Consider the following 23647-nt stretch of genomic DNA (forward strand, 5'->3'; position numbering starts at 1 on the left):
TCAAGAAACATTTATTATAATTATCAGTGTTAAAAACAGTTGTGCTTAATAACATTTAACATTTACAGGATTATTTCAGTTAAAAAGAATCAGAAAGAGATTTTTTTGTATGTTTAAACACATAAGGAATTCGTTTTGGTGATAGAAGAAGCTTCCAGTACACAGATACAACAATAGACACATTTGTACAGGTGTGCTATATACAGCTGCTTTTGTACCAATATTAATGTCTTTACTGTCAGTTTTAATCTATTCATGCATTCAAAATGGTAACAAAGTTAGTTTCAAACTAAATAGCCACTATGTTGAGCTTAATGCATCAGTTAAACAATCTTATAGCTAGTGCAACCCTACACTGGACTGTATCAGTGTTCTCTGAGGATAAGTGTGAGCTCTTCCAGATGTGTCAGATGTTTTGCCTCACAGCCAATAAAATATGAGGTCAGCATCATCCAGAGAGACATCCTATCTACATGTTCCTGCATGTCAGCCCACTGTCTGCATGTCAGTCAATACAAAATGTCAGTCAATGCAAAATGTTGAATACTTCCAAAACAATATTTTAGGTGAACGTGTAGGATTAAGAACAGTTTTAGATGATCCAGATTTCATTTTCTGATGCTTAATGTGTAAAAGTGGTCATGGATAAATCACAGAATGACTTGAGTAGTGAGATCTGAGTGAGCGGGACCTGGTGTCGACCATGACGTGAGGTACGGTTCACCACTGTAGTCAGCCTAGATACTGTAATGCAAAGTGACACACGCACTCTGACTCAACACATCACCTCACCTGACCTTACGTTTCACTGTCCAGGAATTGAGCTCAGCCAGTGGCTCTGCACTGCTACACTACATATGTATTTTTTTTCATGTGCTAGAGCAAAATATATAAAATATATAATGTCACTGACTTTCATGATAATTATTAGTATTAGGGATCCTGGATCTTTAATGGCAGAACAAGCAACAGCTTAAAGGAACACGCCAACTTTTTGGGACTTTGGCTTATTAACTGTATTCCCCAGAGTTAGATAAATCCATACATACCATTCTCATCTCTGTGCGTGCCATAACTCTGTCTGATGCACCCCCCTGCAAGCCTATTTTAGCACAAAGACCAGAGGTATATGGCTCCAGCTAGCCTACTGCTCAATAAGTGACAAAATAACGACAACATTTTCCTATTAACATGTTGTGATGTGTATAGTCATAGCGTGTACAAATAACAAGGTTACAAGAGACAGCCATTTTATAAACGTATACATACTGGGGACTATATTCTCAGAAGGCGCAGCACTACTCTACTTCTGCGGAGTGATTTGCGGTGAAGAGGAGAGAGTTTGCTCAGAGTTGGAGTAATAGAGTCAGCAATTACTAGATAGTTTACAATCATGGGTGTTCGCTGTATTGTAAAGAACTGCGACAATAAACAGGGGAGACCAGGTATTACAATGATATTTCATAGAATTCCAATCCAAAACGCTGACCTGATGAATCGATGGCTACTTGCTCTGGATATAGATCCAAACACACCTGTAGCCATCAGCAAGCACCATAGCATTTGCTCTGAACATTTCACAGAGGACGACACAGAGGAATTTGCCACACGTATGATGAAATGTGTGCTGAAGTATACGGCCATCCCGTCGATAGTACAGACGCGGATCACCCACGACTGCGGTACGTGTTCCGTTATGTTTTTAGATGACTAGCCTACTGTAACAGTACCCTTAGCTAGATCTAATGTAACATTTGTGACACTGTTACATGAATAGGGTGGTCACTAGTACTGTATTGCAGTTGTTCCCGTGCTCTATGTATCCCCTGTAATGTTAGTAATGTCAAGTCAAGTCAACTTTATTTTTATAGCGCTTTTAACAATGCAGATTGTTTCAAAGCAGCTTCACAGTGTTAAACAGGAAAATAATGCAACAGTTGTGTTGTCACGAACGCGCTCTGTCACAGTGACAAATGAGCGGTGCTAGAGATAATTCTCTGGACTGTAGCATTTACCTTGCTAATGAATTGGAGGGGAGATGGGCAGTTTTAGTTTTGGTCTGTGGGTTCATTGTGCAAAAACAGCTACCTAGTCACGCTGGTTTTGTTGACGAAAGTAACAACGCTGCTTCTCAGGTGCTGCGAGCAAATCACTCCGCAGAAGTAGAGTAGTGCTGCGCCTTCTGAGAATATAGTCCCCAGTGTGTATACGTTTATAAGATGGCTGTGTCTCATGTAACCTTGTTATTTGTACACGCTGTGACTATACACATCACAACATGTAAATAGGAAAATGATGGCGTTATTTTGTCACTTATTGAGCAGTAGGCTAGCTGGAGCCATATACTTCCAGTCTTTGTGCTAAGCTAGGCTAGCAGGGGGGTGCGTCAGACAGAGTTATGGCACGCACAGAGATGAAAATGGTATGTATGGACTTATCTAACTCTGGGGAATACAGTTAATAAGCCAAAGTCCCAAAAAGTTGGGATGTTCCTTTAATATAACCCACAATCCATATAGGGTTAAAGGTGGGGTAAGTGTTATTTCAAAAATGCTTTATAAAAGTGTCTCGGGCCGTGGACCAAAACAAACTTGTAGCGAATCAGCAGTAAGGGGCGTGTCTACTAATATTGGGGAGAAGAGAACGCTCAGTGCACGTCATTATTCAAAAGACACGACACAGGACGGACATTAGCCGAGCGATGACAAAAAGAGAGAGATGGCAGATATAAAACAAATGTGGAAGATGTCTATGGAACAAACGAAGGCTTACGATCAGGCAAAAGAAGTATCAGCTTTCAAGTGCTGGAGAGAACTCAAGGAGGTAAGGCCCGAGGTTGCTTAATTTCTTCTCGATTGGCGAGTAACATTGGTTTTGTTTTGTTTCACAGAAATAATATATGCTGGCTTTTGCTTGAATATGCTCCTGTGTCATGTTCGCTTGTTTGTCCATTTGCAATCGTATTGTCGTTCACTTCAGCGATGATAAAGACCCATTCATTTCCACATCCTATAAACCACTGTTTCAAGCGTCAGCTCCCAAAGTGTGTCCGAAAAGTAAGATAATAAAATCCTAATATATGTTTGTTTCCTTTGGTTCCTCTTTTCGTGATCGATATAACCCTCTAAACTTGTCATAATTGTAATATGTTCGTTTGTCATCTGTCATGCTTGTGCTATCGAGTTGTTCATGAGAACTGTGTTTGTGTTTTTGGGATGTAAGGGATGACTTTTTCACTGAACATTTGACCTGGATTACCATAGTAACACACATTGCTTTCACTTATTGATGACATCGGCCGGCTGGCACAGCAGATTCCGCCATAGTCGTTGCCTGGGTTACGTATGAGTGAGGTGGAGCTATCAAAATAAGGGCGTTTTTGTTTTGCTGATTTGAAATATCAACATTGGTTACCAGAAAGCACTTACCCCACCTTTAATATAAGATGTATACCTCGAATGGAGATTTGGATAAAAGCAAAAACTGCTGAATCCATAGATGTGATGTACACAAAAAATGTGCTGGTTCAAAAAGGGACGGCCCAAGCGCAGGGCTATTATGTCCCAGTTTGGAGGGGTTAAATGTTGAACATGCTGGGCTGTTAAATAATTTTGCACATTTTAAAGTTAAATGCACCAGTCTCTGAGAGCAAAATTAAGAGCGCCAAACCCTTTTCAGTGACAGAATAAAACAGAATAACAAGATTTACATTGATTTGTACCAGGACTCTATCCCACATTACATTCACCCTGGTGATTTTAGGAAGCCAAACAATTTAAATATAATGATGATGATGATGATGATGACGATAATAGTAATAATAATTTAAGATTATAGAGATAGTAGTAGTAGTTGTAATAATTATTATCTAAGACAAATATATGCTATTGGGATACAGCTGCACTGTAAAAATATATATATATTTCATAGTAAGTACTGTATATTAGTTATTTTACTGTAGTAAAAGTCTTAATTTATATAACTTGCTAGAGTTGGAGCTTTTATGCACATGCATGCTCTCTTTCACATCCACATTCCCAATCCAGCACCATTGGGTTACTGATTATGAATGATTATCAATGCAAATTGGGTCAACTCGTCCCAGCTTCCTTACCCAAAGGTCTCAACAGTCTTTTCATTTCATGTTTTTATGCATGTACTCCCCCTTTTATTTATTTGAAATTCATGCGGTGTCAGGTTTGACGCAGATTTTGGTGTCAGTAATTGTCAGTGATTCTCTTTGCTGTGCTTTCTGAGCTTCTCAGTCCAATCAGAAGCAGTTTTTGGGGCAGAAGCTTTGAGGTACAGACGCATGCTGAGAGGAGAATCAAGGCTTGCATGAATTATGCTATTTCATGTGCTGCTGCAGTCATCGTTTGTTGTCTTTCCTCTTCTTCCGTTAGCTTTTCTTTGCTTCAGCATGCAGCCTTAAACAGCGCAGTACTGTTGTTCAATTTTATATAGTGTATTCATGCCTCTTTTACAATAACCGCACAAGTGTGCAAATCAAGTCTATGAAGTGATGTGGTGACAATATTTACCTTCTTAGCTTTTAATTGTTTTAAGCATTTAGGGCGATTTCTTTTTAAATTCGCATTGTGACAGAAGTAGAATTTATTACACATTGTGCCGTACTTTACATCCGAGTGAAACATACGAGTATTTATGAAAAAAAGTATGGTGGGGACTTAGTTCTCTCCATCGATTGTTGATTGTGGCAGATCTGAATGTGTAAGTCTGGTGCGGGATTTAAGCAGACTAAATGCTTGGAGTCCGGCATCTGTCACTAAAGAGATTTTCACAGGAAGAGTTGTGGTATTTTAATTCAAAATTACAAGGTTTATTTTTTTCATGTTTTTAAATGAGACATGCATGGATGAATTGTTTGCAACAAGATCAATAACATGCATCTATAAAATATTTATAAAATTATTTTGAATTTCCATTAGATGGCGACTTTAAAACAACTGGGGTAAGGAAAGGGTAAACAAAGAAAAATGTATAAGAATTATTATCTTCGATGATTTTAGCTTTAATCTAGATTTAAGGATATCAAGATACTTTTTATTTTTTTTACAAGAAAACAATATGGAAATTATGTTTTGCAGTGATTCTAACATTCTTATTCTTATTTTTTCCTGTCTTTAGTCTCACTTGGATGTCTCGAATAATGTTAACACCCCCCAACCCTGGCTCACTAAATCGCCTGAAATGAATCTTTTGTCCTCAGACTGATTTTGAGTACTGCCTAAGGAAATGAATTTGCCTCGGTTATGGGATACAAAACAAATTAGCGAGAGGCTTTAATATGAAAGTTGGTTGACATTTTGTTAGCATAGTGTGTAAAATTCAGTCCTCGACTCTCTGATCTATGCAATGACTGCACAGTGGCATCAAACGCTTAAAATCTCTGCATGTCACTAATGTTAAATTATGTTTACTGAACCCTCTGTTTTGTTTTGTTTTAAGAATTTTTTACTTCATCGGAATGATACGAAACTTGGTGAAAGGTTTTGGCACTTGCTATGTGTACACACACACAAAAGATCATAGATATAATTTCGAAATGGTTAAATTGTACTAAAAAAAAATTCACACTTGTACTGTTCACGGTCAAAAATGGCCTGTGGATATTGACAATTTTTAACGTTATGCAAGCAGCACCAGAGAATACACTTTTTAGTTTTTTTTGAGTATTATAATGTTTCTGTGTTTTATTTTTGTTGTTGTATTTTCTCGTAAAATTTGTATAATCAGGACTCTCTAGATGTCTACAAATGTCTGATGCAAAGATACACAGACTATCCTGGGAACTAGGCCAGCTTTTGTGGTTTACACTACTAGGCTCACTGTAAACATACAAACAAACAAACAAAGAAGCACCCAATATACCCCATCTGACCCTTGGACCCAGTTCTTTAATCTATAGTTCTAAATGTGGCCTGTATTTGAATCAGTACTGGTGTCTCTGCATTAACTATACTGTGCTCAAGAATTTATAATTTTTTCCATAAATAAACAGAATCACACTTCTAATCTGCAAATGATGATCATCTGATTATTGTCTGTGCTCAGTGTAAATAACAAAAAAAAAGAGGCCCATTAGTATTTTCTTATATATGCGAGTTAAATACATAAAGTATGAGTATGTTCATGCAGTTATATAACAATGAAACCTTGTGTGTTTGTGTGAGAGCATGGCTGCATTATATGAATGGTGCAGAGAGAAGAAAATTGGCGGGCACAAATCCTTCAGCAGATTTCCTGTTGCTATGGCAAAGCATGAGGGGCATAAAGCCATAGGAGCAAGGCAAAGGAAACACTTGCGTATGACGTATTTGCATCAAGTGGAAATGATGGTAACACCATTGCCTCATTTAGGTCAACTGATAGTTTATGAAAAATTAGTTATGAGTTATAAGCTCAGTTCCCTTTCGTTCAGTCACTACGACGTAACGTTAGTGACTAACGAATGGGGGTTTCGCTTAGAAGCCTATCAACTTCGAGTTTTGAGAAAACGCCCAATGGCGTGCCAATGCCATGGGGCATGCGGAATTTGCATACGTAGCTCCGCCTCACTGCGTGAGTATATAAGGAAGTACGAGGCAATATCGCATTATGTTTCTGCTTTCGGAGCCAAGAGTACCTACCTCTTCACTCCTACAGCCTTCTGAGACTCTGTCAGCTTCTTCGAGACGAGCAGCTTTCCAGTCGGTGTTGGTGTGACGGCGCGTTCCAGTGATCGCATACTTCCTGCCTGCTGATCTGTGCAGTGGTCCGCCTGACAGCTGGTGTGTGTTTCCCTAGGCGCTTCGGCATCGACTGCAAGGTTTTCCTCTCACAAAAAGAGCTTGCGCGTGGCACGTCTTTTTCAAGACGGCTCGCCCGTGCACTTCCGGGTGCGATCGATTTTCCGCTGCTGTCTGAGGACGCATTCACTGCTCGAGCGTGTTTGGGCTTCAGCGCGCACGGGCAGTGTTTGCGGATGTGTCACGTTTCCATTACGGGGGCGTGACCATCGCGATGTCACGGTCGAGACTCAATGATCTCCGTGAGGAGAGAGAGTCCCCTCTGCCACACCCCAATCTACCGTCCCCGAGTGAGATGGTACTTTGGCTGGTGGCCAGGGTGACCTGAGGGCGGTGCTGTGGTATTAAGAACCCCGACGTTCATTCCTCGGGCCACACCCCCCTCTTATACATCGCTTCCGCGAGTGTTGGATTGAATCTACGGCCCGTCTCTGACGCCCCGTTCGTTCAGTTCACGCTCCGGATAGCAGTGAGATGTCGATCGCCACATCCCAAGGTGGGCTGGAGTCCTTTGGGGATGACGATTAGGTTGTGCTCCGCCTCCGGGTGTGTCAGCACTGCCTGATCTGACCTAAAGTTGACAGCCATGTTATCTCGGGCAGCCGCGAGTCTCGCGCTGGTGTGGAACTCCGCCCAGTCGTGGGTGCTCGTGGTTGCGCGATTGGTTTTTGGGGGCGGCACCCGACAGCTGTTGGGCCCCGCCCCCAATGCCTTTCGCTCCCGGGGTGCATGAGGAGATCACGCGGTCCCGGAAGTCCCCGTGCTTCTCGCGACCGTTTGGTGGCCTCCTCCGCCTTCTCTGCCCTTGATGGGGCCGCGGCCTAGGGTACACTGGGGCCCCCTCCCCCCCCACTGTTGAACTCTCTGTTGCGCACTACGGTGTCCACAGAGGGCTTTGACGTGGCGTGGTGTGGCTGTCCTAAGCACCCCCCCCAAAGCCTGTGGGCTCGTCTACTTCGGTGGCGTGGTCCCGCAGTGCTACGGGCAGGCCGCCGCCCCTTTGCACATGCACAAGGGTGGAGCCGACCCAGGGCTCTTCATTGAGCTGCGTGCCGCAACTGACCCCGCCCCCGGGCGGTGAAGGTGGCCACACGCTCCCTGGGTCGGGCGATGTCCACAGCTGTGGTCCGGGAGAACACCAGGCCTTACCTGGTGATGTGGAGGACGTTGAGCGGGCCCGCCTCCTCAACTCACCCATATCCCAGGCTGGCCTCTTCGGCGGCGCGGCTGAGAACTGCGCCCAACAGTTCTCGGCCGCCCCAGAGCAGACTGAGGCTGCAACACGTACTGCCCCGGCGGCCAGCTGCTGCACCAGCCGCCGGCCCAGTCGCCTCAGTCCGCTCGCCGCCGAGGGCGCCCTCCCTCTTCCCGCCCGGCCCCAGCAGCAGCCTTCACCTGGGCCGCGCCGTGGAGGTGGTTGAGGATGTCGCCCAGTCCGCTCCCCAGACTGGTTAAACGCCAGGATGGAGGTGGACAACTCAGAGATGGGTTCCAGTTCTTCCCAGGGGATGGTCGCAGGGCCTCTCCTTCCCCCGGTGGAGGGCCGGGGGAAATCCTTCCGCTGCTGGCCCCCGGGCTAGCAGCGCTTGGGAAGAACTCATGTTCCTGTCTCTGAGCACCCAGAGACCGGTGATGACAGTGTGCGCCACCCTCGGGTCTCGCCACTCGCATCCCTCTCTGTCGCCAGCCCCCTGGCAGAGCAGACCCCAGTGGAACGCGAGTCCTTCCCTGGTCTCCTCTGTCAGGGCGCAGCCGTTAACCGTGCTCCGACCCGGGGACGCCCAACAGCCTCCCCTGTCCGCGCCGGTAACGCTGCCTCGCTGCCCCACCCAGGGTACGTCTGTCGTCCGGATGACCCCGTTGGTGCAGTCTCTGGAAGCCTGGCTTCAGCTTCCGGGGCTGTCCCGCTGGGCTGCCCGGACCATCAGGCTCGGCTACGCGATTCAGTTCGCGCAGGCTCCTCCCCGTTACAGGGGAGTCCGCTATACCATGACCGGGGCCCATGCCCCCGTCATGCGTGCGGAGATTGCCACTCTACTGGCGAAGGGTGCGATCGAGCCTGTCCCTCCAGCCGAAATGAGGTCGGGGTTCTACAGCCCCTACTTCATTGTACCCAAGAAAACCAGTGGGTTACGGCCAATCCTGGACCTTCGCATCTTGAACCGATCCCTTCACCGGCTTCCGTTCGAGATGTTGACTGCGAAACGCCTTTTCGAATGCGTTCGTCCGTACGATTGGTTTGCAGCGATTGACCTGAAGGACGCCTACTTCCATGTCTCCATCCTTCCTCGACACAGACCGTTCCTACGGTTTGCTTTCGAGGGGCGGGCATACCAGTACGCAGTTCTCCCATTCGGGTTATCTCTGTCCCCTCGCGTCTTCACGAAGATCGCCGAGGCAGCCCTTGCGCCCCTTTGGCAGCACGGGGTCCGCATCCTGAACTACCTCGACGACTGGCTCATACTAGGCCACTCTCGAGAGCAGGTTTGCGGACACAGAGATCTGGTTCTCCACCACTTAACCCGTCTGGGCCTTCGGGTCAACTGGGAGAAGAGCAAACTTTGCCCCGTGCAGAGGATCTCTTTTCTCGGTATGGAGATCGACTCGGTCGCCATGTACGCGCAGCTTTCGAGCGAGCGCGCGCAGTCTCTGCTGACTTGCCTCCGACAAATCGAGAGCAAGAATGCGGTTCCACTGAAACTTTTTCAGAGGCTCCTGGGGCATATGGCATCTGCAGCCGCGGTAACGCCGCTCGGATTGCTTCATATGAGACCGCTTCAGCACTGGCTTCGCGATCGAGTCCCGAGATGGGCATGGCAGTCTGGCACGCTCCGGGTCCAAGTGACTCGGGCCTGCTTACAGACACTCACCCCGTGGTCGAACCTCAGCTTTCTACGGGCCGGTGTGCCCTTAGAACGAGTTTCCAGGCATGTTGTCGTATCGACGGATGCCTCTGCCACGGGCTGGGGTGCCATGTGCAATGGACAAGCAGCCGCGGGCTCCTGGACAGGACCCCAGCGTCTCCTGCATGTCAATTGCCTCGAGTTGCTGGCAGTACGGTTCGCCCTGCACCGCTTCCGAGCGTTGCTGAAGGGTCAACATGTGCTTGTCCGGACAGACAACACGGCCGTAGTAGCGTACATCAACCACCAGGGCGGTCTACGCTCCCGCCGCATGTCTCAACTCGCCCGCCATCTCGTCTTATGGAGTCAGAAGCGCCTGAGGTCCCTTCGTGCTGTCCATATTCCGGGAGTCCTGAACCACGCAGCCGACGAGCTCTCGCGGTTTCAGCCTCTCCCGGGAGAATGGAGACTCCATCCCCGGACGGTTCAGCTGATTTGGGAACAGTTCGGCGACGCACAGGTAGACCTGTTTGCCTCCCACGACTCTTCCCACTGCAGCCTGTATTATTCCCTGACCGAGGGCACGCTCGGCACGGATGCACTGGCGCACAGCTGGCCGCGGGGCCTACGCAAATATGCGTTTCCCCCAGTGAGCCTACTCGCACAGCTTCTGTGCAAAATCAGGGAGGACAAGGAGCAGGTCCTTTTGGTCGCCCCGTACTGGCACGGCCGGACCTGGTTCCCCGAACTCATTCTCCTTGCGACAGCCCCTCCCTGGCCTATTCCTCTGAGACCGGACCTCCTTACTCAGAGACGGGGCACCCATTGGCACCCGCGTCCCGACCTTTGGAACCTCCACGTGTGGCTCCTAGACGGGACCCGGCAGGTTTGAGTGGCCTACCACCTACGGTGGTCGCCACCATCACTTCCGCTAGGGCAGAGTCCACTCGGCATGCCTATGCGTTGAAGTGGAACCTCTTCGTCACCTGGTGCTCTTCCCGCCAAGAAGACCCCTGGAAATGTCCGATCGGGTCCGTGCTTCAGTTTCTCCAAGAGGGGCTGGAGCGAAGGCTGTCTCCCTCCACCCTCAAGGTATATGTGGCCGCAATATCTGCCCACCACGATCTCTTGGAGAACAAAAAGGTAAGTCAGCACGACCTGGTCATCAGGTTCCTGAGGGGAGCTAGGAGACTGAATCCTCCTCGCTCTCCTCTCGTACCCTCTTGGGACCTCGCAGTAGTGTTAACTGCTCTGCAGAGACCTCCCTTTGAGCCTTTGCGGTCGGTCGATATTAAGTTTCTGTCTATGAAGACGGCTCTGCTGACCGCATTGGCCTCAGTCAAGAGGGTCGGGGACCTGCAGGCATTTTCGGTTGACGAAGCGTGCCTGGAGTTCGGGCCGGCTAACTCTCACGTGATCCTGAGACCCCGGCCTGGATATGTGCCCAAGGTTCCCACCACTCCGTTCAAGGACCAGGTGGTGAACCTGCAAGCGCTGCCTTTGGAGGAGGCAGACCCAGCCTTGGCATTGCTCTGTCCAGTACGCGCTCTCCGCGCCTACGTAGACATGACGCAGTGTTTCAGGACCTCAGACCAGCTCTTTGTCTGTTATGGTGGAGAGCGGAAGGGAAGTGCTCTCTCAAAGCAAAGGCTGTCTCACTGGATAGTGGACACCATTGCTTTGGCTTACCAGCAGCAAGGCCGACCATGTCCCCTTGGTGTGAGGGCACACTCCACCCGGAGTGTGGCTTCCTCTTGGGCTCTAGCGCATGGCGCCTCGCTAGCAGACATCTGCAGAGCTGCAGGCTGGGCGACACCCAACACATTCGCCAGATTCTATAATCTCCGAGTGGAGCCAGTGTCCGACTATGTACTCGCTCCCCCGAGGGGCCGGTAAGGACCAGGTTCAGGTGTCTTCGCTTGCTCGCCACTCCACTCCACGGACTGGATACGTGCGATATTTCCTCAGGTGAGTTCCCCGAGAGCCCTGAGCTCCTCCAGCACTGTCGACGCCGACATCAGTTCAGTCTGCCCTCTCGAGCCCAGACCCTCATGTCCGGCCAGGTGCCCCATGTGCATGGTTCCCTCTGGCGACCTCCACATGTGTATTTCACCGTAAGTCTCCGCAGTGAGCGGGTTTCTTCCCTTGGCGTGTCCCCGCCACCCCTAGGGTTAAAAATCCACCTTCGGCTGGTACCCTAGAGATCTCCCATATGCAACCCTCTCCGGGTCATATGTGTCTCTTAAGTCCTCCCCACGGGTAGGCATCTTGGCATTCCCTCACTGGGATATGCTTCCCAGTGTACCTTGGTAATCCTGTGTTAAGTGGGAGTCCTTCGTCCGTACTAGTCTTACGACAGGGTACTCACACTTACGCAGGGCGCTGGAAGACAGCTGAGTGGCGGGATTATATTGGGACCCCCATTCGTTAGTCACTAACGTTACGTCGTAGTGACTGAACGAAAGGGAACGTCTCGGTTACGGATGTAACCCTCGTTCCCTGAGGAGGGAACGGAGACGTAACGTCCCCTTGCCACATCAGCTGTGTTGCCTGGAACGCAGGAGTTCAGTCTTGGCTCCTCAAGCAGGTAACATAATGCGATATTGCCTCGTACTTCCTTATATACTCACGCAGTGAGGCGGAGCTACGTATGCAAATTCCGCATGCCCCATGGCATTGGCACGCCATTGGGCGTTTTCTCAAAACTCGAAGTTGATAGGCTTCTAAGCGAAACCCCCATTCGTTAGTCACTAACGTTACGTCTCCGTTCCCTCCTCAGGGAACGAGGGTTACATCCGTAACCGAGACGTTCTCCCTCGCTGAACGATTTAATTGATTTGAAGGTCTAATAATAATACTAATGTAAAATAAATTATCATGTGTTACCCTGCATGTGTGTATTTAAGTAATACTGGAATTGTGTGTTTTTTTGTTTATTCATATGGGGGAAAATGTCTCTTTCTCTTTCTATACTTTTGGAGGCCATATAATAATGAGACCATATTACCACAAAGCTGAAATGCTATACTAGTAAAGTATCAGTATGAAGTGAACATGATTTATGGGAGAGTCCTGTTCATGATCATTACGATATAGTTTCATGTCTGTCAGAATCCCTGCTGTTTTTGTTTTGATTTAGATACATATTAATGCACCTGCATTATTAGTAATTATTAGCAGAAAAAATATTGTACGTCAAAGGTTAGGTCTGGTGAAATGAGCGCAGGAATGTTCTGTAGAGGTGAAGGCTAGTCTGTGTGGGGGTTTGAAGCCCTGCAGGCTGAAGTCTCTCTGACAGACTTTCATGTTCAGCAGCTCAACAGGGAGTCATGAGGCAACATGCGCCACACATCATCAGGTCTCGTGACGGAGAAAAAAGGGATGTCTGAATTATTGGGGTTGGGTGAGTAGTGAGAACACTGACAGGAGGAGAACTGGTGGGAGAGGAGGGGAGGAAATATATAGGTGGAGAAAGATTTAATCCCTATTCCAATATTTCATTTAAGCCCATACTGTGGTGGTACAGTGATTTCATGATGTGATTTTTTTTTGTACATTATAATGTGATGCCATTTTTTTTTGTGTTTTAAATTTTCACTTATGTAGACAAAATAGTATAGAATTTTATCATACTTTTTTACTGTATAGTGTCATATATTTATCAGTTATTGGCCATAACGTGAACATTTCAGGTTCAGTTATCTGTATTATGCCAGAATATTAATATTGAAGTTGATTCCAGTAATTTCATTGGGCTCTTTTAACCTTTTAGGTTTTCTTTTAGAAAACGTAACTGTAGTAAAGTTAGTTTGTGTGGGAATAAGGAGGCGGGAACCGGCGAACAATACAACATACTTTAATCAAAAAGAATACAAACAAAGTGAAAGTAAAAGCGGCAGCCCCTCACGGACGACTGCCGCACACACATAACAAAACATAAATAAAACACAAATTAAAATCCAGGCCTGGTCCTCTCTTGTCCTTCACTGTCTTCGCTCCTCCTTTATACTCCCGTCACTCCTCCGTGAGAGACGAGGCCAATGCGGCACGCAGCTGGCGCTCATCATCCTAATAATGACCGCGGCCTCGTCCCGCTCTCACGGTCCCTCAGCCTCGCTGCTCGCCACATACCCCCAACGCCCTTCGCAGGCCAGGGGGTACCCACGAGCCTGCGCTCTACCCCCCCCCCCTCCCCGGGGGGGCGATCACGGCGGCCGCGGTACCTGGGGGTAAGGACAGCGTGGTGAGAGAACGGAGCCGGGAGCACGAGGAGCGACAGAGACGAGAGAGTGGAGAGAGGAGAAAAAAAAATAATTAGTCCGGTTCCCTGACACACTGCCGCTTGGTCCTCAGCCCGCCGAGAGGCTCTTCCTCGCGGTGCTATGCGATGGCACTGGATGCTCGGTGGACGGCTCGATCCTCCTCTGCCCCCTGGCGGCCGGCGGTGGCTCCTCCTGTCGAGGGCAGCCGGAGCGAATCCCATTCCCGCGCTCCCTGCTCCTCCCCAACATGGCGGACGGCAGCAGGCTCCGGCTCAGGGCAAGCGCTGGCGATTCCTCCGCTCCCTCTCGGACGGCAGCCACCCCACCTCGACCCAGGGGCACGGCAGCGAGTTCTCCGTCCCACCGGATCTTCATTCGCTCCAGCACCACCGCCTCGGGCAGCTCCTCGCGGTCTTCACGCATCCGCCCTGCCCGACCTCCTCAGCACCGCGATCCTCCTCAGCAGCGAGGGCTCTTCGACAGCATGTCTCTCCTTCCTCCCGGGTTTCGGCACCAGTGTAGTAAAGTTTGTTCGTGTGGGAAGAAGGAGGCGGGAACCGGCGAACAATACAACATACTTTAATCAAAAAGAATACAAACAAAGTGAAAGTAAAAGCGGCAGCCCCTCACGGACGACTGCCGCACACACATAACAAAACATAAATAAAACACAAATTAAAATCCAGGCCTGGTCCTCTCTCGTCCTTCACTGTCGTCGCTCCTCCTTTATACTCCCGTCACTCCTCCGCGAGAGACGAGGCCAATGCGGCACGCAGCTAGCGCTCATCATCCTAATAATGACCGCGGCCTCGTCCCGCTCTCACGGTCCCTCAGCCTCGCTGCTTGCCACAGTAACTATTTTACACTTTGGAGAATTGGTGGCAAATTGTAATGAATTTGTATTATGGTGAAGGTCCACCATAAACCAAACCCTTAGTAACCAGATAGAATGAAAACTTACGAATAAGATCCTTTTAATTCATATGAATTCACTTAAATGCGGTTTAGTGAACGTGCCAAAATCGACAAAACTTTGTCAAATGATTTCAACATAATTTAAAAGAAGGCTTCTATAGCAATAGATGATTCCTGGAGAGCAGCACAGTGCCCTGTCATGGCGGCATCTGTACCGTCATTCTGCACAGACTGATAGATTTTTGGACCGCTCACTGACCTGTCTGTCCCAAGCCTGCCACACTTGTGTATAAAACTGAAGCCAAAACGTCTCAATCGCCCCCAGGTGGTTGGTCCCAGTATAGCTCATAAACCCCGCCCCTTCATGTATTCGCGAGACAAACTAAACAATCAAATAACACTTCAAATATTTTTTTTCCAAAGATGGTTTCAGTCATTTTAGGTAGTTTTTATCACACTGATTTCAATTCAAGTGTTCGTTTTTTAAAGAAGTTTAGTTTTAGTTCTTTTTTTAATGCTATAAAAACGGGGGGTGTGACGTCATGACTGACAGCTGAGATTGACGGCTTCACTAAGTGAAATATTCACTGAGGCACCAACAGACTTTTTTCAGGAAGAGATTAGAGCTTTGACTTTAATTTCTACATTTCCATAACTGTTTATTTCACACCGACATAATGAATTGTTCGGCATCTGCGAGAGTGTGGGCGGGCTTTTGATATCACGGCTCTACTTCCTGCTCTCTACTGCGCAGACTCCGGTCCCGAGGTCACTACCTTTACAGACTCCCAAATCTGCGCAAGATGTCAGCGCCATATTCGGATGTTGGCAGCTTCTCTTTTCTGCAGTGGAAGGTAGTGAAGACGCGTCTTCCATATTTTTGTTCCGTTCAATGGTCTGTCCTGAGACCTGCACTGCTCTGCATGTCTCACCACCATCCATCTGTTGCCCTAGACAGAGCAGAGAGACTGGACAGTAGAAACTCCTCAACTGCATGAGCGAGTGTAAACACTCATCACAATATACTTGAATATTAGCATGTTTCTGTTTTCATTAATTTACTGTATATGGCTCAGTACATCTGCTGTTTTTATAGGCACTGATTCTCAACTGCTTTTAATGACCTAGCTTGACCTAGATTTGCCTTGGACTACAAGTAGCGAACCAGTGCTGTACACTCTAAAAAATACTGGGTTTTTCTAACCCAAATTTGGGTCAAATATGGGCAAAACCAGCTGTTGGATTAAATTTTAAAACCTAAAATGTTTAAAAACTAAATTTTAAACACAATAGTTGGGTTTGTCCATATTTGACCCAAAACTGGGTTGAAACAATCCAGCATTTTTTAGAGTGTACTAATATATATATTTTTTTTATTAGCACACATTAGTTTAGTACTTTTTTATTTTGTTTTGTTGTTTGTTTTGTCAATGTATATGTCATCATTATGTGTACCTTTTAATTTATAGTGAAGTAATGTTGTATGATTGTTGGCTGTCTTTATGTTAGTATTATGTTACCTGCCTAGGGACTGCAGATGGAAAGTAGTTACTTTTACTAATCCTGGTATATTTACATGGTGTATTTTTATACAATTATGTTCATGAATATGCATGGTCTCTATCAAATAAACCAATAAATAAAATATATTGTTTTTTGCACAAAAATTACATATAAAATTATTAACATGAGTGAAATTGGCCGAATGTTGTTATACATTTTTTTATGGTTTAAGGGTACATACTGTTTGTGTATGACTCACTTAGAGCTACCAAGTTATTAATATTTTGCTAATATTTAGCTTTTTTAACTATATATGGATATACATAGATTTGCATTTAGCGTGTACATTCAGCATGGTTTCAATTGAGAAGCACTGTTCTGTGTTCATGTTTTTTTATGCGTTGGCTGTCACCAACTTCAGATTTGCTTTGTTTACGGTGAGATGGTAAGTCAAAATAACAATAATAGCATTGAGTAAATGCACCTGTACATCAGCTATTTCTGAAACCCCAACTCAACATTATAATCCTGCCACTGTCTCTCTCTCTCTCTCTCTCTCTCTCTCTCTCTCTCTCGTGTAAGTGTTCTGTATGCCTTTCTGCTGGTCCTCAGCCAAGTAAATGGCTCTGTTTATCCAGTTACTCTATTCAATTAAGTTCGGAAGCCACAGAAGGAATTCCCAACAGGCAGATCTCATCCATTTTTGTCTCAAATATAAAATGATGGAAGATAATCATACAGTACATGCTGACACAGAAACACACACACAGTTATTATCAGGTGTTGGTGAGTGAGCAAATATTCTGCCACAACTTTTGGTGTATATGGAGCGCACAGCTGTAAGAGTGATTTTGATGGGCAATATGGGTCATGATGCACCAGTATGATGGTAGGGATGCATCGTAATTGGTATCAGCAAGAATTTTAGGAAGTCTAGAAGTTTTTTCCATGTTATGGCCAATAACCAATAAATGGCTGATATTAAATTTTGTTAAAGGGGTGGTTCCATGTTTTTTTTCTAGGCTTGGTTGTGTTTATGGGGCGCAGTCTTAATACTTCTTTTTTTTTTTTACGCCATATTTTTATTTATTTATTTATTCCACACCACTGTCCTTTGAACGGCTCGTTTGCTTCCTGCATCTATGAAGCCCATCCCTCCGAAAAACACAATGGTCTTAGATTGGTTAGATGGTCAAATGTAGTTTGTAGTTCTGCAACAGCTCTCTCTCTTTTGTAATGACTGTGACGTGGCCTCGCCCACTTTGTTGCGTGTTGGCGGGGGCAGTGTTTATGTTAAGAGCAAGAGTTTATGATGTCACCAACCCGGGAAGAAGCTTGTTGTAGTCCAAACCGGCCGTTTTTGTAGGCAATAAACTGCCATAACTTTAAAAGACAATATCTCCGTTTGCATTTAACTTTCAGTGCTGTAACTTTGCAGATACTGTTTTTGCTCAAGCAGCAAGATTACACACTAACTAAAGTTAAAAAGTGAAATCGCATGCAACCACCCCTTTAAAATAAAATAAAAATTATACACTAAAAGAAATCAGAAATCATGTACTTCAGAAATCATTCTGATATCTTGTTGTGCTGCTTAACATTTTTGTGAAAACCTTGATATGTTTTTTTCAGGATGAATTTGATGAATAGAAAGTTTGAAAGAACAGTATTTTTTTTGTAACAGTATATTGTCTTTACTCTCACTGTTGATCAATTTAATGCATCCTTGATTAATAAACATTATTAGTTTAATTAAAAAAAAAAAAAATCGTACTGACCCCAAACTTATGAACAGTAGTGCAAATCCAATATCGAAAGATACTCGACTATAAATTAAAAATAATATAGTAGTAATACTGTATATGCAGACCGACAGTATATGGTGCTCATATTTTATCCATGCCTTGACTTACGAGACATTACATTAATTGTATTGACAATGTCTTTTGAGAACATTTTAGGCTTGGTAAGGGAGTGTTTTGGATTACTGAGACTGAGAGAGTGATTAGTGAAATACAGTCATTCATGAGGAAGATGAATTTATTCACTCTTTTACAACAGTCCACCAGTTTGTCAATGCTTTCTACTCATCTTTCCCCAGGATGGTCGTTTTCACATTGTGGTGACTAAATGTCATGAGGAAAATCAATATGTGGGGGCTAGTGTGGCAGTGTGGGTCTTAGCGATGAGGCCAACAGTAAACACAGGCTGCTGTAACAGATGGAGGCGACAGCACTGTGTGAATACTGCCACTTTGTCCAGATTACTGCGGTAACAACAGTACGCTGCTTCGGAGCATACGCTGATCCGGACATTCTTAAGGGGTCATCAGAGAAATTTTAGTCTGATATTATCTGGTTTGCGAGAGACGCTCATTGGGAAAACTGAGCATGCACCGGGAGAACTTGTATCATTAGCCAGATGTTAGCTGTCTCCCTTTACGTTAAAGTCGCGATAAAATGGAAGTAGCATCAGATCTTTTCTTCCGTATTTCGACGGACATCCAAGTGAAACAGATTATCGAAAAAAAATCAATTGGTTGTTGATAGGATGGAGGCAGATTTGAATGTGAGCTTGCAGACAATTGGTGCAAGCGAACTAAATGTTTGGAAAAGTCGGGCATGAATCACCAAGGAGAAGTCTGATGTTTTTATGTTGATTTTTGATTAAAGCTACACTGTGTAACTTTTTTAGTCTATTCTTAGCTAAAAACACTTAGTTTTTTCAAAACTATATGTGCTCATTAATGTATATTTACTTCTTTCAAGTAATAAAGTATTCTCGTAAGTTTATAATATGCCATTGAAAATACATAAGGTAATGGGATCTAACGGTGGTCGCCATGTTGCCCCTCCATCTTGAAAGTACATTAGCCAAAGAGGGACATACCCGTAAATTCAAGCTTCGCCTTTCGCGTTTTAACCGGTTTTAATACTCGATGGCACTGTACAAAGTTCTCTGCCTCGCGCATGTGCGCGTCAACTTGTTCAGACTTGTCTGGTGCATTTGCAGAGAGTTTTCATCTCAGCAGCGTCCAGTAACAGAGTTATACGGAGTTTTCCTGGCTTGTTTATTCCTCAAAAGTCTGTTTTTCCTTGTGTGGTATTTCTGTGCGTTAATAACTCCGTAAGTAATAATAGTTATTGTCATTGTAGATGTGTTTCAGAGTGTGTCATCGCGTAATTCAGTTGATGTCACCTCAGAAGTATTTTTGTGTCAACAAACAATAGCGTAATGCTCACCTATTTGAATAATCATTCAGTTATTTTGTTATCAACAATGTTTATTCGTTTTTAGAAAATATTTGCTTGTAATGTATGTTGATGGAAATATGTATCAGGTCTGATCGGCATATTAACAATTGTTATACAGAGCGCACTGCAGTGCTAACGTTAAAGCGGCGCACACACTTTTGTAACCGGACACCGCTTGTTAGCAGCGGCAGCTCCGCTCCTTTTAATGCAGCTGCATTTAGCGCCTATATATGGTACAATAAGCTCTGGTTTACGGTTACATTATACAAATGTAACTTATAAGTATAGTTATACAGTTCTTAACAGTGTATGTATATTTACCATCCTTATTTGTTCTCTCACAGAAACCACATTTATGTACATATCCACGCAAACCTGTTTATGCCTTGCAATTGGATGACTGAATAAACATTACTATCATCAAAGTTCACTCTGGATTAGCTGCAGTTCTTTCTAGCCGAATAATTAGGCCAGTTGAGTTCCAACCATCCCACTGCGCAGAGAATATCCCACAGGCACCGTGTCGAATGTGGACGAGGTCGAACTGGAAGCCAAGTTAATCTTGGACTAAATCGGCCACCGTAGGAGTTGAAACGAAATCGGAATTGAGAGGAACAGAAACTAAAATTCACTGGATGGTCATATACCTTTTCACCACTAGATGGGGGGAAATATCACACAGTGTAGCTTTAAGTAATACAAGGTCAATTTTCCTTTCGAAATTTTAATTCATGCCAACTTTTTTGGGATATAGCGTAAGGTAAAAAACAAACAGAAAAACTGCAAACAGACACAACAACTAAAGAACATCTCATTTCAGAGGCCATTAAAATGTGCAACCTCACTTGCTCCTTCCGTTCTCACGCTTACTCATTCCTGGTTTTTGTCTTTTGTAGTTTTCTCTCACTATCTTAAGGTATGGTGGCACTTTGACATTATACACTGTATCATCTCACTCTGCTGTGTGTGTTTGTGGGATGGATTAATGAATGGTTGCTGGGTAGAACAGGAGGCATGAGGCAGGAATGTGTTAATTATGAATGGAGCTTCTCTCGTGGCATACTGGAGGCTCTCATTGGAGAAACACTCTGTTTGTATGCATGTGTGCCCTTCTGAGTGTGTGTGTGTGTGTGTGTGTGTGTGTGTGTGTGTGTGTGTGTGTGTGTGTGTGTGTGTGTGTGTGTGTGTGTGTGTGTGTGTGTGTGTGTGTGTGTGTGTGTGTGTGTGTGTGTGTGTGTGTGTGTGTGTGTGTGTGTGTGTGTGTGTGTGTGTGTGTGTGTGTGTGTGTCGGCATGCATGCATGTTTACTTAATGCGCTCAGAGCAGCCATGCAGAAAATCTGTGTGAGTGAACACCTTACTGCTATTGCAAAATGGCAATAGATAGCTGGCAATGGATAATAGACAACTGCCAATATGAGTCAAAGGCATGTCGATGAAAGATTGCTGTGATTTTGCCAAGGAAGACGTGTTCCTGATTCAACATCTTTTGTTGATGATGGAACAACATTCCTGTCCAAAAACATAGTCCTCCTAACCCTATTCCTACCCCTAACCCTACCCATAACTTACTCATCTATCATTTCCCTCTTATTTTAAGGATAAGAATGGTGAAGTACCTAGCCCTTGTTTTAAGCCTAAACTTGACATTAACTGATAACCTATCCCTCAAATCTGATTGGAATGTTGTTCCAGGATCAATACGGATGTTGAGATTCCAGGAACATGCTCCACTTTTTCAACAATGTCCCAAATGATCCTCATATTTGTCAAGACACTAACGATAAAGTCTGACGTTTCAATAATAAATCAACTGTTTCTCATCACGTTCTTCCAAAACCAAACAATCTGAGCAATGGTATTCGGATTCATTTTATATTCCTATACTCTCAATTGTCAACTATTTTAATTCAAGCCTCATTTATGTCTTTATCTCTCCTCAAATTGTAGGAGAAACATCTGAGACAGTGTAGATACTTAAGAAACATAAATGAGAACCAAAATACATTAGGCTCTCGAGATATGAAAGAGCAATTAAAGTAATAAAATGACTTAAAATGACATCTTGGTATCACACATACAGTATCTTTTGGAGTTGTGAGAAAATTCTGTCTTTTTGGGATGATGTGCAGGTAGTTATGTCTGAAGTGTTTGGATATAAAATTCCTAGAACCTCTTTGTTTTTACTTATGGGAAATATTATATATATGCGGCTTGCAAAAAGACTATAACTAGGAATTGGCTTAAAGATACTAATTTGAACTTTAAACAATGGTTTGGAATTATTGAAGAAATCCTGGTTATGGAAGAACTTGCATGTATTCTAAAGATGAAAAAAAAGTGCTTTCAAAATGGACTGGGAAAAGTGGGTGATATATAAAGAACATAAGACGTCCTCAGCTAAGTAAACAGTAATTGTTATAGGAATGGTTAACCTCGCCTGTTTGGCTGTGTTGTTCTGTTTTTTTTTGTTTTAATTTATTTGGGGGTACATGTATGTGTATGTATAAGTACATTGATATTTAAGAACTTACGCTGACAAGCATCTGTAAGTATACAGCTGTGTACGCTGTTTAGCATATATTTGATATGTATACATGTATAACTTATTTTCTCCCTTCCTGTTATTGTTTTTATTTTCATTGTTAATCTTGCAATATATATATATATATATATATATATATATATATATAATTACCTCTTGATGATTTATTTAACATAAATATGGGCTGAAATTATTTATAAAGAAATATTACCAGTAAGATATAAATATGTCTATCATTTTCCATGAATGGTTAAAAAAATAGATTGTTCTTCAACCCAATGTTTAAGGCACAGCTTTTACCTTTTAAGGGCCAGAGTTGATTTGTTGGGGTGTGTGCCTCTTTGATAGGCCTAGATTAACCCTGTAAGGCCTAGATTACTGAATTGCTCTAATCTGGCTGAATCTCATTCCTCTGGAACTGGAGATCTGAGGTCAGCACAGACCAGGATTTAAAACTGGAATTTAGGTTTTCATCACCCTGAGAATAAGCTGAAAATACTAATGCAGCGAATAGATGGGTAAATCATTCCCCACAGCCACCCCGGTAACAAAGAAGCATACGCCTTTAATGCTTATTGATATAATGACATGACATTGAGTTAGATTGCCAGTCAAATTTCAAAATACCATCTTCAAAAATTGTATTCTTTCTTTTTTCATATTGTTGTGACAGTCATATGAAATACGGGGGTTTTTATATTGTAAATAATAACAAATTTATCCTATTTTGAAGGTCATGAGACAGTTAAATCTAACGGGCTGGTGTGGTTCCAGGCAACACTTACAGACTTCTCAGTTCAACAATTCAGTTTGACATCTTAAACACTTCAGGAAAGTAATAGCTGTCCAGGCAACCTTCTTTGGAAGAAAGCACACTGCCTCTTATAAATACTGGGGTCAGGATTTTCCAAACGTTTTTTTTTTCTTCCCCAACCTGCTACTAAAAATAGCTGCTACATTATACTGTGGCTACAGGTTACACACACTTTGGGGAATCTGATAGATTAAACCACTTTATTTGGACTGAAGTAAGCATAAAGTACTGGTCCGTGTTTATGATAAATATCTAATTCAGTCATGAAACTCTTGAGGGTGCAGGGTAATAGGTATATTAAATACAGTCAGCAAGTAATCACATCATTACCGTATGGCATTACCATAATATAATGAGATTGCTTGTTCAACATTTAAAAAGTCTGGGTCATTGTTTGCTGTATGCTAGTCCTGCAACAGATATCCTCTGAAACCCTCCACCTCCCCAGCTCCACCTGCCTAGATGCTTCAGGATTTATGTATGTCTATTTATGCAGCAGCAGCCGCAGCAGAAGCATATCTTCCATATAGCAATGGCAGCAGCGTGTCTGTGTATCTATTAGTAGTAGCAAGGCCATACTTACTCTGCAGCAGCAGCAGCGTCCGGCATATTTAGCCCACCAGTGAATGAAATATTTGAATGACTTGTGCAAGTTGTACACTTGATGGTCTTGAAAATGCTAGTGATTAAAGTGCAGCATATA

The 23647-nt window shown here is 44.3% G+C and overlaps 1 protein-coding gene across 2 annotated transcripts in view; it reads left to right on the forward strand.

The window, feature by feature from the left end:
• The window catches only part of mtss1lb (MTSS I-BAR domain containing 2b), an 88452-nt gene that overhangs the window by 47969 nt on the left and 16836 nt on the right, over nucleotides 1-23647 (forward strand). The window lies entirely within an intron of this gene.

Source organism: Gobio gobio, assembly GCF_949357685.1.
Source record: "Gobio gobio genome assembly, chromosome: 2".
Lineage (NCBI taxonomy): Eukaryota > Metazoa > Chordata > Actinopteri > Cypriniformes > Gobionidae > Gobio > Gobio gobio.